Source organism: Gymnoscopelus braueri (genome assembly GCF_963280865.1).
Source record: "Gymnoscopelus braueri genome assembly, chromosome: 9".
Taxonomy (NCBI): Eukaryota; Metazoa; Chordata; class Actinopteri; order Myctophiformes; family Myctophidae; genus Gymnoscopelus; species Gymnoscopelus braueri.
The window spans coordinates 2,698,767-2,713,440 of NC_137610.1; positions in this window are offsets into that span (position 1 = coordinate 2,698,767).

Consider the following 14,674-nt stretch of genomic DNA (forward strand, 5'->3'; position numbering starts at 1 on the left):
ACAAAATATTTTGAGATGGTCCCTGGAACACAATATTTTGAGATGGGGGTCTGCGGCCAAATCCATATCATTTTGGGGGTCCTTGACATGGAAAAATTTACCTGCCCTGCCAAGCTAAAGTGCAGTAACTATGTTTTTGGACACACCGACTTATTTGTGTATCCCAAAGGTCAAATTAGCCTTCGTGATTTTGGGGAATAAACAATTACCTCAAGATGTACAATTAGTGTTATATCACTTATATGCCGATATCTCATTTGGCTGACCAGTTGAATAACTTTTAAACTCATTTTTTAGTGATTTATTTTTTCTCGTAGTTACTGCACTTTAGCTTGGCAGGGTATATCAACCAAACAACAACAATGATATGTACAGTATTTGGCCGCAGACCCCCATCTCAAAATATTTAGTTCCAGGGACCCCCAGAAGCAAAGATTTGAGTTAAAATATTTGCTTTAAAATAATATATTTGCTGATATAAAGTTATAAATATCTATCATTTTTTGTCACTGTATATTATTATCCTAGGAGCAGTGAGCAGCTGTTGGTTGTAGCGGCTCAGGGAGCAGTTAGGGGTTTAAGTGTCTTGCTCAGTTTGACGCTTTGACACATTGCTGAGGCCTGGAATCGAACCTGGGACCGTTGCCTTCCCAGGCGGGCTTTCTGACGATTCAGCTATGGCCTCCCCATGTTGCCATGGTTACCTGATATGTCCAATCACAGTACGCTGAGGCCGGTCTGGAGTCACATGGAACTCCATTTTTGGAAAATGACGTCATATTTGATGAGTCGAGATTTGAGGAGCTTGATTTAAAGGCTGATTCCACACAGTTTTAGGACATTAGTGAAAGAGAAGCAGACTTTATATCCTCCCATTGAAACCATTAGAGCACCGAGTGGAAGTCAAAACTGACCATTCCTAGATCGTAACTTGAGATGTCACTGTTTGGGAAAGTTCTAGACAGCTGGAGAAGACACTTCAGTCAAGAGATGAAGAGAAAGCTGTGTGAGAAAAGATGTGCTGAGATGAGGAGGATCCAGCAATATGAGGTGGATGTAACTCTGGACCCTGATACAGCACACTGTGAACTCATCCTGTCTGAGGATGGAAAACAAGTGAGTGATGGAAACATATGGAAGAATCTCCCAGACAACATAGAGAGATTCTCTACACGTGTTTGTGTCTTAGGAAAACAAAGCTTCTCCTCAGGAAGGTTTTACTATGAGGTTCAGGTTGGAGGGAAGACTGACTGGGATATAGGAGTGGCCAGAGAGTCCATCAACAGGAAGGGAGACATCTATCTGAGACCCAACAAAGGTTACTGGACTATATGGTTGAGGAATGGAAATGAGTACAAGGCTCTTGTTGGTTCTGGCCCTGTTGTCTTCCTCCCTGTAAGAGAGGAGGTCCAGAAAGTGGGAGTGTTTGTGGATTATGAGGAGGGTCTGGTCTCCTTTTATGATGTGGAGACCAGAGTTCATCTGTACTCTTTCACTGGCTGTACCTTCACTGAGAGACTCTACCCATTCTTCAGTCCATGTTTAAACCACAATGGTACAAACTCTGCTCCTCTGATCATCTCTCCTGTCAATCACACTGATTAACAGGATTAATCCTTACATTTACAATAGAATGTGTAAATAACACAGTATAATTGTAACTCTTTAACAAACCTGCTTATCTGCAGCAGTTAGGGCTTCAGTGCCTTCAGTGCCCTCAAGGACGCTTCATCCAGTTCAAAACACTGGTGACGACCTACAAGGCAGTCAAGGTCACATCACCTCCTGACCTTCAGGACATGATCCACCCCTACACCCCTTCACCAACACTTTGCATCAGATATCAGGTTTTTCTTCTCTTTTTTTTTTTTACCAAATTAGGTAGAAACTGTCGTGATTTATTGATGTGAAAATTAAGAAGTGACTTCTACTTTTACTTTACTTGTACTTTGGGTATTTTAAAAAGTGAACCAGGGGACCTGGTACTGCCAGACCCCTAGTGGTTGAAATCTGAATGGCCGGAAATCTGAATGGTTTCTAAACTACGTCACGCTAAGCTTGGCCAATCAAAAAGAGGGACATGTAAGAAAACGTTTTCGTCCATATATGGACGAAAACGATAGCAAAAGGGGACCGACAAAGCCACATGTAGGCCTGACCCCCTGGGTCTGGCAAAAAGCATGTACTTTTACTTTTTAAGTATTTTTTTAAAGTATTAACTCTTGAATACTTAAGTTTAGTTAAAAGCAATAACTTTTGTAGTCTTACTTGAGTAGCATTTTGACTGAGCTCCTTTTACTTGTAGTGGAGTAAATTTGACCAGGAGTATCTGTACTTTTACTCAAGTACTGGGTTCGAGTGCTTCGTCCATCTCTGGAAATTAGACCGGTTGAAAATCACTGTTATAGAGCCACTCCATAAAAAAAAATAAAACATAAAAAAAAATATATAAAAAATAAAAAACATCTCTTATGGCATGTCTTTTCAAATGGGAGTCCGCAGGTTAATATATATCAATTTGGGGGTCCTTGACACTGAACCACTGCCCTGCTTGTCGTCATATTATTGGTTGAAATTGGATTCGGACCTGCTTACGTAATCACTCATTACGTTTTAGTTTGACAGGAAACTTTGGACTTTTGATATAAAAAAACTATTTTTTTTCTCAGATTGTTAACTATGTCATTGTAACTATGAGGAGAAGGGCTGTCCGCACCGAGACATGGCCATCACCATTGATAATGCTGTGGTGACGTCAACTCGGACTGCGAAGAATCTGGGTGTGACCCTGGACGATCAACTGTCGTTCTCGGCAAACATCGCACCAGTGACACGGTCCTGCAGATTCCTCCTCTACAACATCAGGAGGATTTGCCCCTTCCTCACGGAGAAGGCAGCCCAGGTGTTGATCCAGGCTCTTGTCATCTCCCGCCTGGACTACTGCAACTCCCTCCTTGCTGGTGCTCCGGCATCTGCCATCAGACCTCTGGAGCTTGTTCAGAAAGCTGCGGCTCGTCTGGTGTTCAACCGCCCCAAGTTCTCCCACACAACTATCCTTCTCCATTCTCTACACTGGCTCCCCGTAGCGGCTCACATCCAGTTTAAAACTCTGGTGCTAGCCTATAGGGCAGTGAACGGAACAGCTCCTTCTTACCTCCGGGCTATGGTCGATGCTTACACCCCTGCCCGACCACTTCGGTCTGCCACCTCGGGGCGACTGATTGCCTCGTCGTTCAAGGGTCCTTCTGGCCGATCTACACGGTCACGACTTTTTTCTGTTCTGGCCCCACAGTGGTGGAATGAACTTCCCACTGATGTCAGGACAGCAGAGTCTCTGCCCATCTTTGGCCGCAGGCTGAAAACCCACCTCTTCAGGAAACACTACCCTTCCTCTTCGCCTTGCCTGCTTGTTGTTAACTAGTTGTACGAACTCTTGTTTTATTGTTGTATTGTTTTATTGGATCTTGTTTAGTCGATACACATATTTGTTTTAGCTCTTGCTCATTTGATTTAGCTACTTGTCTCATCTGTTTAAGAAAGTAGGTAGCTGATATATTGCACTTTTACCTTAGCTCTTGGTTGCTTGTTTTAGCAGAAAATGCACTTAAAACTTCTGGTGATTAGTAGTTTTGTTCCCTACCTATGTTGAATGCACGGATTGTAAGTCGCTTTGGATAAGAGCGTCTGCTAAATGACTGTAATATGTCCCTATTACCAAAAACATGTTTTCTGTATCAACTGGTCTTGAAGTATTGTGCGTGCTGTGTGGCCGCTCGCTACACGCTCACAAGACAAGTAAAGTACTGTACAATTTTGAGGTATTTTTACTTTAGTGGAGTATTTCCAATTTTCAGTACTTTTACTTCTAAATGGTAAATGGTGCATTTATATAGTGCTTTTATCCAAAGCGCTTTACATTGATTGTGCCATTCACCCATTCACACACACATTCATACACCGATGGCGGAGGAAACCATGCAAGGCACCAACCTGCTCATCGGGAGCAATTAGGGGTTCAGCGTCTTGCTCAAGGACACTTCGACACTAACTCTAGGGGAGCGCCCCAGCCCGGGATCGAACTGGGAACCTTGCGGTTTCCAGTTCACTCTACCCGGCCACTCTACCCCTGAGCCACTGCCGCCCCTCTTCTACTCTTTTTAGATTTAGATTGTTATCACAAAACATACATTAACCACTTATAAGCTCTATATGTATTTTGGCTATTTTCAAAAGAATTGTATACATTTTGAAAACTTGAAATGGGACATTCTGGATAATGAGTACTTTCTACTTTTGGTACTTTAAGTCCATTTTGATGCCAATACTTTTGTACTTTTACTCAAGTAAATTGCAAATTATTTCTATATTGCAGTGTTGATACTTATACTTAACACATTGCCTGCCAGAATTATTTCAGATTTTTTTGCAGTTTTATGCCAGAGATTTTTCATTGAGAAAAAAAAAGTACTCAGGAGCCGAGATACAGAATTTTAAAGTTTTAAGTTAACAAGGAAGTGGATAGGAGTCTAGATCTTCGAAAAATCATATCTCCTTTGGGTCAAATAAAAAAAAATAAAAAAATTGAAAGATCAAGTTAACTTGATCTTGGCAATCAATGTGTTAAGTAAAAAAATGTAGTACTTTTTCCACCACTGAGAACATCCATGTGTCGCCTCCATATTTGTGTGCGATGGAATTGATCAGAATCACAGCACGGACGTTAGACCTGGTACTTTCCCTGAACTCCCGTTAAAAAGGCTAATACGACGACTTTCCTCTCAGTCGTGCTCTTTGCCGTGACAGCTTAATGCCTTCTGCCCGTTTACAGTTGTCAGAAATAGTTAGAACGGCTTTCATCCCGGTCCCTTTTATGTCACACTTCTCCTCCGACACCAAAGACAAGACGGAAGCCACAAGTATTCTCCCACCCCTATAATTTACCCCGAACGCACAGGCAGCACGAGCAGATGGAAGACGCTGTGTGTGTGTGTGTGTGTGTGTGTGTGTGTGTGTGTGTGTGTGTGTGTGTGTGTGTGTGTGTGTGTGTGTGTGTGTGTGTGTGTGTGTGTGTGTGTGTGTGTGTGTGTGTGTGTGTGTGTGTGTGTGTGTGTGTGTGTGTGTGTGTGTGTGTGTGTGTGTGTGTGTGTGTGTGTGTATGTGTGTGTTGCATAATGACCCATGGTGGCGTTATGAATTGTCTCTGTGCTCTCGGTTTCCCGTTCAGTCTCGGGGCGTACGAGGCTCACTTCCTTTTTTTTCTTCTCTTCTTTTTACTGTCATCGTTACCCTGTGTGTGTGATTGTGCAACGCTGCAACTGCTGTATACCCCCCCCACCACGCCCCCCTACCCTACCCAGTGGCGTAAAGTAACTAAGTACATTTACTCAAGTATTGTACCTAAGTACAGCATTGAGGTATTTTTACTTTATTGGAGTATTTCCAATTTTCAGTGCTTTTACTTCTACTCCACTACATCTCAGAGGCAAATATTGTGCTTTTACTCCACTACAATTATTTGAAAACTTTAGTTACTAGTTACTTTGTAGATTTTAAATATTGTTGTAAAACATGCATTAGTGTGACATTCAGCTGGGTGAAGTAGGAACATAAATGTCCCCGCCGGATTAAATAGGTCTAATAATAAGTAGTATTATTATGAAGTATAAACATCATGTAGTACATGTCTTTGTGATGTTTATTTGGGGGCCGCCACCAACAACACCACCAGTGGTGGAAAAAGTACTCAAATGTTTTACTTAAAGGTAGGGTAAGTGATTTACTTTGGTTAAAATAAGTGTTAAATAGCTCTATATTGTGATAGTACTCATTGCTATAGAGTGTTTGTTCAGTAAAAAGAGTCTCCATGTCTCTCCAGCTCTTTATTAAACAGAAAATGCATTTTCAGTGCTCTCCCCTGATTGGCTTAAATGTTGTCACCTACAGTACCTGAAAATGTATTTATATTCTGTTTACTAAAGAGCTGGAGAGACCCCTGTGACCAAACAAACGCTCTGTAGCAATGATTACTATCAGCATATAGTACTTTAACCTTTTTAACAAAAAGACAAAAAATATCACTCACCCTACCTTTAAGTAAAACATTTTCTACCCCCCCAAAAAACACACACAGACCCTGGCCGAACCTCCCCGTCATATTTCTAGCCCATATTTCTATCTGTGTCATTTTTCATAGTATATATCGTTGCTTCGAGTACCAAAAGTAAAAGTACTTATGATTGAAAATAGCAGATCTAGAAGTAGATTGTAGATAGGCTATTTTCAAATAGCCTAGGTATAAAATAGGGCTAAAGTGGTTAATGTATGTTTTATAATGTAATCATTTATATCTGCAAAGTAACTAGTATCTCAAGTTTTCAAATAATTGTAGTGGAGTAAAAGTACAATATTTGCCTCTGAGATGGAGTACTGTAGAAGTATTGCAAGTAAAAGTAACTAAAAAGTGTACTTACGTACATGCACTTAGTTACTTTCCACCACCACGCACGCACGCACGCACGCACGCACGCACGCACGCACGCACGCACGCACGCACGCACGCACGCACGCACGCACGCACGCACGCACGCACGCACGCACTCTTCTTCTTCCAAGCCCCTCCCCCAGACAGACATAGCTGTCTTGTCCCATCCAGCCAGCGTAGCGGCTGCAGAGCAGAGAGCAGGGGCCCAGGAAGAGAAGGAGAAGGGCCCCTCCCTCCCTCCCAGGAGGAGGAGAAGGAGGAGGGGGGCCCCCACCACCGCTGGGCCAGCTGTTCCATCGGGGCCCCAGCATTCCCTCGTTGAAGGGAGCTTTGTAGTTCTGTGACATCTTGGAACAGTTGAGCTGCTCAGACTCTCTAATGCTTCTGTAATGGAGAGAGAGAGAGAGGGGAGGGGGGGGGGGGCGAGTGAGACTGGCTTTTTGTTTTGTGTGTGTGTGTGTGCTCGCTTGCTACGCTCTCTGCATTACTGTATGTGCAGAACTCTCTCTCTCTCTCTCTCTCTCTCTCTCTCTCTCTCTCTCTCTCTCTCTCTCTCTCTCTCTCTCTCTCTCTCTCTACTGTATAGGTTTAGCATCTTGATGTTGTCCTTCCTGGTCTCATGGTATTATTGTATTGTATTGCAGTGGCTCTCAAACGTTTTCATGTCGAGGACCCCCAAATTGATACTTATCAGCCCGCGGACCCCCATTTGAAAAGATATGCCAGGGACCCCCATAAGAGAAGATTTGTACGGCTCTTAGCAGTGATTCTCAACCATTTGAGAGTCTCAACCCATCTTCAGAGTTACATCTTCTGATAGTTGTACTTGAATGTTGACATGAAATAATAATCCTGTTTAGTGTTTCACTACCACGAGCAAAGACTACAGCGCATATTAACGGCGCTGATCAACACACACGTTGAAAGGCTAGGACAAAGATACCAAGGATTCGAAAGTGATATCACTATGCAACAAGGAAGTAGCAACGGACGCTACGCCATGTTCGAAGTTGTTTTAGGGATAGCAAGGATTCGTCGGTGATCTGATGTGACATCACCGACGAATCCTTGGACATATTTTACCCATTCATTTATATACACCAGTTATATCAAATATTGTCGATTAACGTAACGCTTTGGTTAATGGTTAAAAATGGTAAAATAATCGAGTTAATATCATAGCATGTTGTTACCGGTATACTCTGCAAAGCGCAATGGAAACTCCAAAGCCAATTATAATGTTAAACAACATTAAATGTGGTTTAACATTAGAAATTAACGTGGCTTATAGTTGGCAATGAAGAAGGATTACAAACTTCTAGACATGGATTTATTTCGGTGTAGCTGTCCAATGAGCATTGATTGGGATTATACATCACAATCATGGAGGCTATACATTTAGGTAAGAAAGTATGAAACAAGTCTTATTTAACGCTGGACAACTACAACTAATGACATTGGCAAACAATTTTGCGTTCGGGTATTTCGGGGCCTCGGGTTATGTACGGTTCCGGTTCTTGTATGTCACGGTTCTATACGGGTCGGGGTCCGACAGCTCTCGGTGCTGTTCGGGTCCGGAACTCAGATTTCTAACAATGGCCCGGGTCCATTCGATTTCAGGTAATATTTTCACGGGTCCATTCGGGTATCGGTCCTTCATATTGGACTATGGGCCGGGTCCATTTGGTTCCGGGTAATTTTTTCACGGGTCCATTTGGGTACGGGTCTTTATATTTTACCCGTGAAGACCTCTACTACAGACCCCCATTTAATGGCATTTCTATCTCTGGGACCCCAATTTATATTGTAAAATCAATGTTAATGTAACTCCATTTGTACACACTCCGAGTTACAGACCCATAAGGGTCCATTTGGTTCCATTTGTACACTCTCCGAGTTACAGACCCATAAGGGTCCATTTGGTTCCATTTGTACACTCTCAGAGTTACAGACCCATAAGGGTCCATTTGGTTCCTAACTATCCATCATTTAGCTGGGGACCCCCTGTAACTCTCTCAAGGACCCCTGGGAGTCCCCGGACCCCACTTTGAGAACCGATGTTGTATTGTAGTGTATGGTACCGCACTGTTACAGTACTGTACTGCATTGTATCGTATTGTATTGTACTCCATTTTGCTGTACCATATTGTACAGTATTCTACAGTGTATTGTGTCATACGTTGCTGCATATTGTAGTGCTACCGCATGCTTCAGTGAAGTACAACTACACAATGATCAATGGGAGGCATAGCAACAGTGGTGGCCATAGACATAATGTACATAATGTACATGCTTACATAGACACTGCATTGGCCACTGGATGGTACGTCTCTACTGCAACGTACAGTATAATATACCTGAGTCATATCTAAATACTTGAGAATAAAGGCAGCTGTCTGTCTTTTAACCATTCATGTTAGTATCTAGTATCTGCGTAAGAAAAAGGTAATTTTTCATATGAAACACCATTTTTGTTTGACCAAGTATCCTATAACATAACTACATGTCTGACGTTTGTAACAAACCAACCCGCTTGAAAGCCACCCTCAACATTCAGCGAGTCACGATGGTATTAACTCATTACTTCATAAGGGATGTACATTTTCTGTGGCGAGCTGAAAAAGTAAGAGAACTGTGCATCTTTGACGAGCGATGGCGTGTTCACATGGCGCTGCATGAGAAGGGGCTGACCCGGTTGAAATGTTTGTTGTCTGGGCGACTCAGACACGCACCCGGTGTGCTTACAATCGATTTGACATGCAATCATAATGAATATAATTTTTTTTGTGACCTGTTGAAAGTTTAAAAAAAAACTCTTGGCAGTGGGCAAACACAGCCAGAAATAGATCTGGTAGTGAACAGTGTTGGGCAATATTACTTAGGAGAGTAATATGTTACTTATTACTTATTACTCCTTTGAAAAGTAATAATATTATATTACTTATTACTTGGAATCAAGAGTAATATATTACATATTACTTTATATTACTGAAACAATAAAGTAAACTTTTTGAACATTTCTTAACCTTTTCAACATATCTGACTTACACCAATCAATATTAATTAGCCAAAGTGCAAGGGGTAGGAGAGAGGAGAGGAGATATAGAGCAGTGGTTCTCAAACTTTTTCATGTCAAGGACCCCCAAATTGACACTTATTAGCCCCCGGACCCCCATTTCAAAAGATATGCCAGGGACCCCCATAAGAGAAGATTTGTTACGGCTCTAGCAGTGATTCTCAACCATTTTAATTTCAAGGACCCCCAGTTTGACATGCATTAGGGCTACAGACCCCCATTTAATGGCATTTCTATCACTTGGACCGCAATTTAAATAGTAAAATCTATGTCAATTTAACTCTGAGAGTGTACAAATGGAACCAAATGGACCCGTTAGGGTCCATTTGGTTCCATTTGTACACTCTCAGAGTTAGAGACCCATAAGGGTCCATTTGGTGCCTAATCTATCATTTAGCTGGGGACCCCCTGGAACTCCCTCAAGGACCCCTGGGGGTCCCCGGACCCCACTTTGAGAACCAATGATATAGAGGAGAGGAGAGGAGAGGAACACCGTTTCCTCTCCTCATCAGCAGTTTGTTTCCCCGACCACCAGACAAATGACGCAGGGGGACTTCTGAAAGGGCCATGCCGAAAATAGGTTACTTTATTCGGATACAATGCGTGTCACTGTTTGCCCCTGCCGGTTCTCTGAATTTTTATTTTTAAATGGGCTCTGTCATGATTAATTGACCACATATATGAAGTTAAACAACTAAATTCTATCCGAACGATATCTTTTAAGTAAATTCCGTGCCTCAAAATAGAAGTTTGAGAGCTTTTTTAAGTTAAAAAACGTCGGAGAAATACACGACGCAGCAGTCGCATATACGGGTCATGCACTACGTCATAACTGTGCGTAGGCTGCGTGCTAAAAAGAACTGATCTGCAAGCTAAAAAGCATCTCTGTTGACGTAGGTTGATAGCTTGTAGATCTGCTCTATTTTTGCACGATGCGACAACTTGCCTCTACGAGAGACGGAGAGAGAGTACATATTAAATGAATGAATGAACAACAAAAAAAGACGCTCGTCATCAGTAACGAGTAACGAGGCCTTTTTTGACCGAGTAATATGGTATTATATTACTGTTTTGGCAGAATAATACCTTACTTTACTCGTTACTGGGAAAAGTAATAATATTACAGTAATATATTATTTTTAATTCGTTACTGCCCAACACTGGTAGTGAATGAGTTAATAATAATACTAATAATTAGACCTATTTAATCCCGGCTTCACCTAGCTGAATGCTGTCTAAGTGGTCAGACTTGAGTGCAGGTTTGCAGAATGCCGCGGCCGAGAATTGAACCTGGGACCGTTCTGTTTCCCATTCAGCTATGGCGGCCCAACTATGCATGGCAGTGCACTTTACACAGCGGTGTAAAGTAACTAAGTACTAAGTAAGTACTTTACTCAAGTACTGTACTTGATTACAATTTTGAGGTATTTTTTTACTTTGTTGGAGTATTTCCAGTTTTCAGTACTTTTACTTCTACTCCACTACATCTCAGAAGCAGATTTTGTACTTTTACTCCATTACAATTATTTGAAAACTTTAGTTACTAGTTACTTTGTAGATTTTGATTATGATATTACAAAACATACATTAGCCACTTCAGCCCTATATACATTTTGGTCATTTGAAAATAGCAGATCTACAAGCTCACAATGCGTCGCGATGCGACTCATTGTGAGCTTGTAGATCAATACCAATACTTTTGTACTTTTACTCAAGTAAAGTATGAATTCCGGACATTTACTTGTAACAAAATACTTCTACATTGCATTATTGATACTTTTACTTAAGTAACAAGACCAGGAGACCTGGTTCTGCCAGACCCAGAATGAAGTCCTAGTATGTAACACACCTACAAATGATGTCATGAATAGTTCATGACGAAAGAGGGACAGACTTTTTTGGCTGGGGCCGGGGGACAAAGTGACATACCATGTATGGAGAAAACAGATACAAAGCCTCATGTAAGCCCTTGGGTCTGGCAAAAAAAAATGTAGTACTTTTTCCACCACTGACTGTACAGTACTGTACTGTGCTACTGTATGGAACATCTGACTGCATTGTGTAATGTAGAGCTGTCAGCTGTTCCAATGTTAGCTGGGGGGATATATATACTGTAACTCTACTGTACACCTCCCTTGCCTTCCACCACAATTATCTCTCTCTCTGTGTCTCTCTGTCTCACACTCTGTCTCTCTCTCTCTCGTCCCTGATCCAAACAAGGTTGAGAAGCAGAGCTCTCATATGGGTGAGTGACTGGCATACTTTCCCATGGTGCTGCTGGCTTCTAGAACTGGCTGAACTCCAGGATTCTGCCAGCGCTGGAAGAAGTACTCAGATGTGTTACTTAAAGGGATAGTTCACCCTCAAAATGACTTTTTCTCTATCGATTAGTCACCCCATGGAGACTTGAATTCATGGATATGTTTTAGTTGTTGTATATAATTCCATCAACTTATTGGCTTAGGAATGCGACAAAAACTAAAAAAATATCCATGAATTCAAGTCTCCATGGGGTGATTAATCGATACTAATATTTTTGGGGGGTGAACTATCCCTTTAACCCATTCAATCCGGATCTGTGTCATTTTAAGATTTCTTTGGCTATTCAAAGATAGCAGATACAGTATATACAAGCTCATAGCGTGGCACAGAGTGCCGCACTACGAGCTTGTAGATCTGTTATTTTTGAAAAATATTTAGAAATGTTGCAAATCTTTGAATATATATATTTTTTAAACATTTTTAACTCAAATCTTTGCTTCTGGGGATTCTACAAATTCTAAATCTAAATCTAAATTTGTATACATATCAGTGGTTCTCAAACTTTTTCATGTCAAGGACCCCCAAAATGATATATTGGTATCATTGATATATTTGTATCCTATCAAAGATTTGAGTTAAATATGTGTGTATATGTATATGTGTGTGTGTATATATATATATATATATATATATATATATATATATATATATATATATATATGTTACAGGTAGATTGGCATTCCAGGTAGAATGGAAAATAAGCGCTTGTTTTCACCGCCCGTCCGCCCCCCAGGCAATTCTGTAGAACCAACGCCAGAGGGCAATGCAAGCCACACATGAGTCCCACACCACACACGCACGCATGCACACGCACACAAACGAGCACGCACACACGCATACGCGCACATGCACGCGCGCGCGCACACCCGCGAACAAGGGGGCGAGACTGAGGAGGCGGGGCTGGCGGGCTATGTTAGTGCAGTGAGTGGCAGTTGGGGCAAACCATAGCGGGGCAAACGCAGTCCCCACAATATCATTTACTATTCTGTGCCTATCGGTACATAACTCGGACGGTGCTTAGTCGACTAGGAGACCATCGGCCGGTCGTCGCGGGCACTCGCGCCTGGAGGCGCTCGGGCGCGACTCCTTGGCCTCAAGGTCTCCTAAGTCGGAGCGCCTCCGTCATGGTCCAAAACTATACTTTATCGGCGAAAAAAAATAGTCTGCGGTTGTTTGAAAAAGTAATGTCCCGAGCAGGAGTCAAACCCAGACTCCCAGTGATAGTGGATGGGGAGTCCAATGATTATCGAAGTGCGCCACTGAGGCCAGTATGTATGTATATTCATGTTGTCGTTCTCGTCGTCCTCGCATCGCAGCCCCGCCCCGAGCCTAAAAACAAGCGCTCCACTTCCAATCTACCTGGAATGCCAATCTACCTGTGACATATATACATATATATATGAGAGAGAGAGAGCAGATATACAAGCTCATAAGTCAGCACTCGATGCCGTGCTATGAGCTTGTATATCTGCTATGTTTGAACAGCCAAAAAAATAAGAAATTACACGATGCGTTCCCGGATTGAGCATTACCACAATACTCCGTAAAAGGCCTGCTTTCAAAATTGTGCTCGAGTAAAACTGCAGAAGTACTGGAATACACATGTACTTAATATACCAAAATGCAGAATATACATACATTTTCAATGTATTTTCAAAAATGTAAATGAGTAAATAAAAACTCCATTGAGTAGTAGATCTGCTATTTTCGAATAACCAAAGTACAAAATACGTAGGGCTTAATTGGTTAATGTATGCTATCTAATTATAATCAATATTTGCAAATTAACTACTAACTAAAGTTTTCAATACATTTTTGTGGAATAAAAAGTGCAATATTTGTATCTGGGATGTAGTGGAGTAGACGTTTAAATTATCGAAAAATGGAAATACTCAAGTAAAGTACCTCATATTTGGACTCACTACTTGAGCAAATGCACTTAGTTTCTTACTTTCCACCAGAGCACTTTACACAGTGTTATTCTCCTCTCAACGGCCATGCCATTCAGGAAGGTTTTCACTTTTTATGGGGTAATAATCAGAGAGGTTTATCTGAGGTTATGGAACTATAGAGCTGGAGACTTGGCCAGTTGCCCTCTGGGCTGCCTTGTCTCAGGCAGGCAGACAGGCAGACATGCAGGCAGGCAGAAAGGCAGAAAGGCAGACAGACAGGCAGACAGACAGGCAGGTAGGCAGGCAGGCAGACAGGCAGACAGGCAGACAGACAGGCAGACAGGCAGGCAGTGGTGGAAAAAGTACTCAAATGTTTACCTAAGTAAAAGTATCAATTCTGCAATGTAGAAATACTCTGTTACAAGTAAATGTCCGGAATTAAAAAAAGAAAAAATACTGTCAAAATGTACCTAAAGTACCAAAAGTACAAAGTAGGCTACTCATTATGGAGAACCTCCCTTTCCACACGTTTTCAAATGTATAAACATTTTTTTTTTTAATAGCAGATCTACAAGCTCACAATGCACATTATGGGCTCGTAGATCTGCTATTTTCAAATGGCCAAAATGTATATACTGTAGGGCTGAAGAGGTTGTATGTTTTGTTTTAATATTCTAAATCTACAAAGTAACTAGTAACTAAAGTGGTCCAATAATTGTAGTGGAGTAAAATTATAAAATTGGCCTTTGAGATGTAGTGGAGTAGAAGTAAAAGTACTGAACATTGGAAATACTCCAGTAAAGTAAAAATACCTCAACATTTTACTTAAGTATATTACTTAAGTAAATGCACTTAGTTACTTTCCACCACTGCAGACAGACAGACAGACAGACACAGACAGAC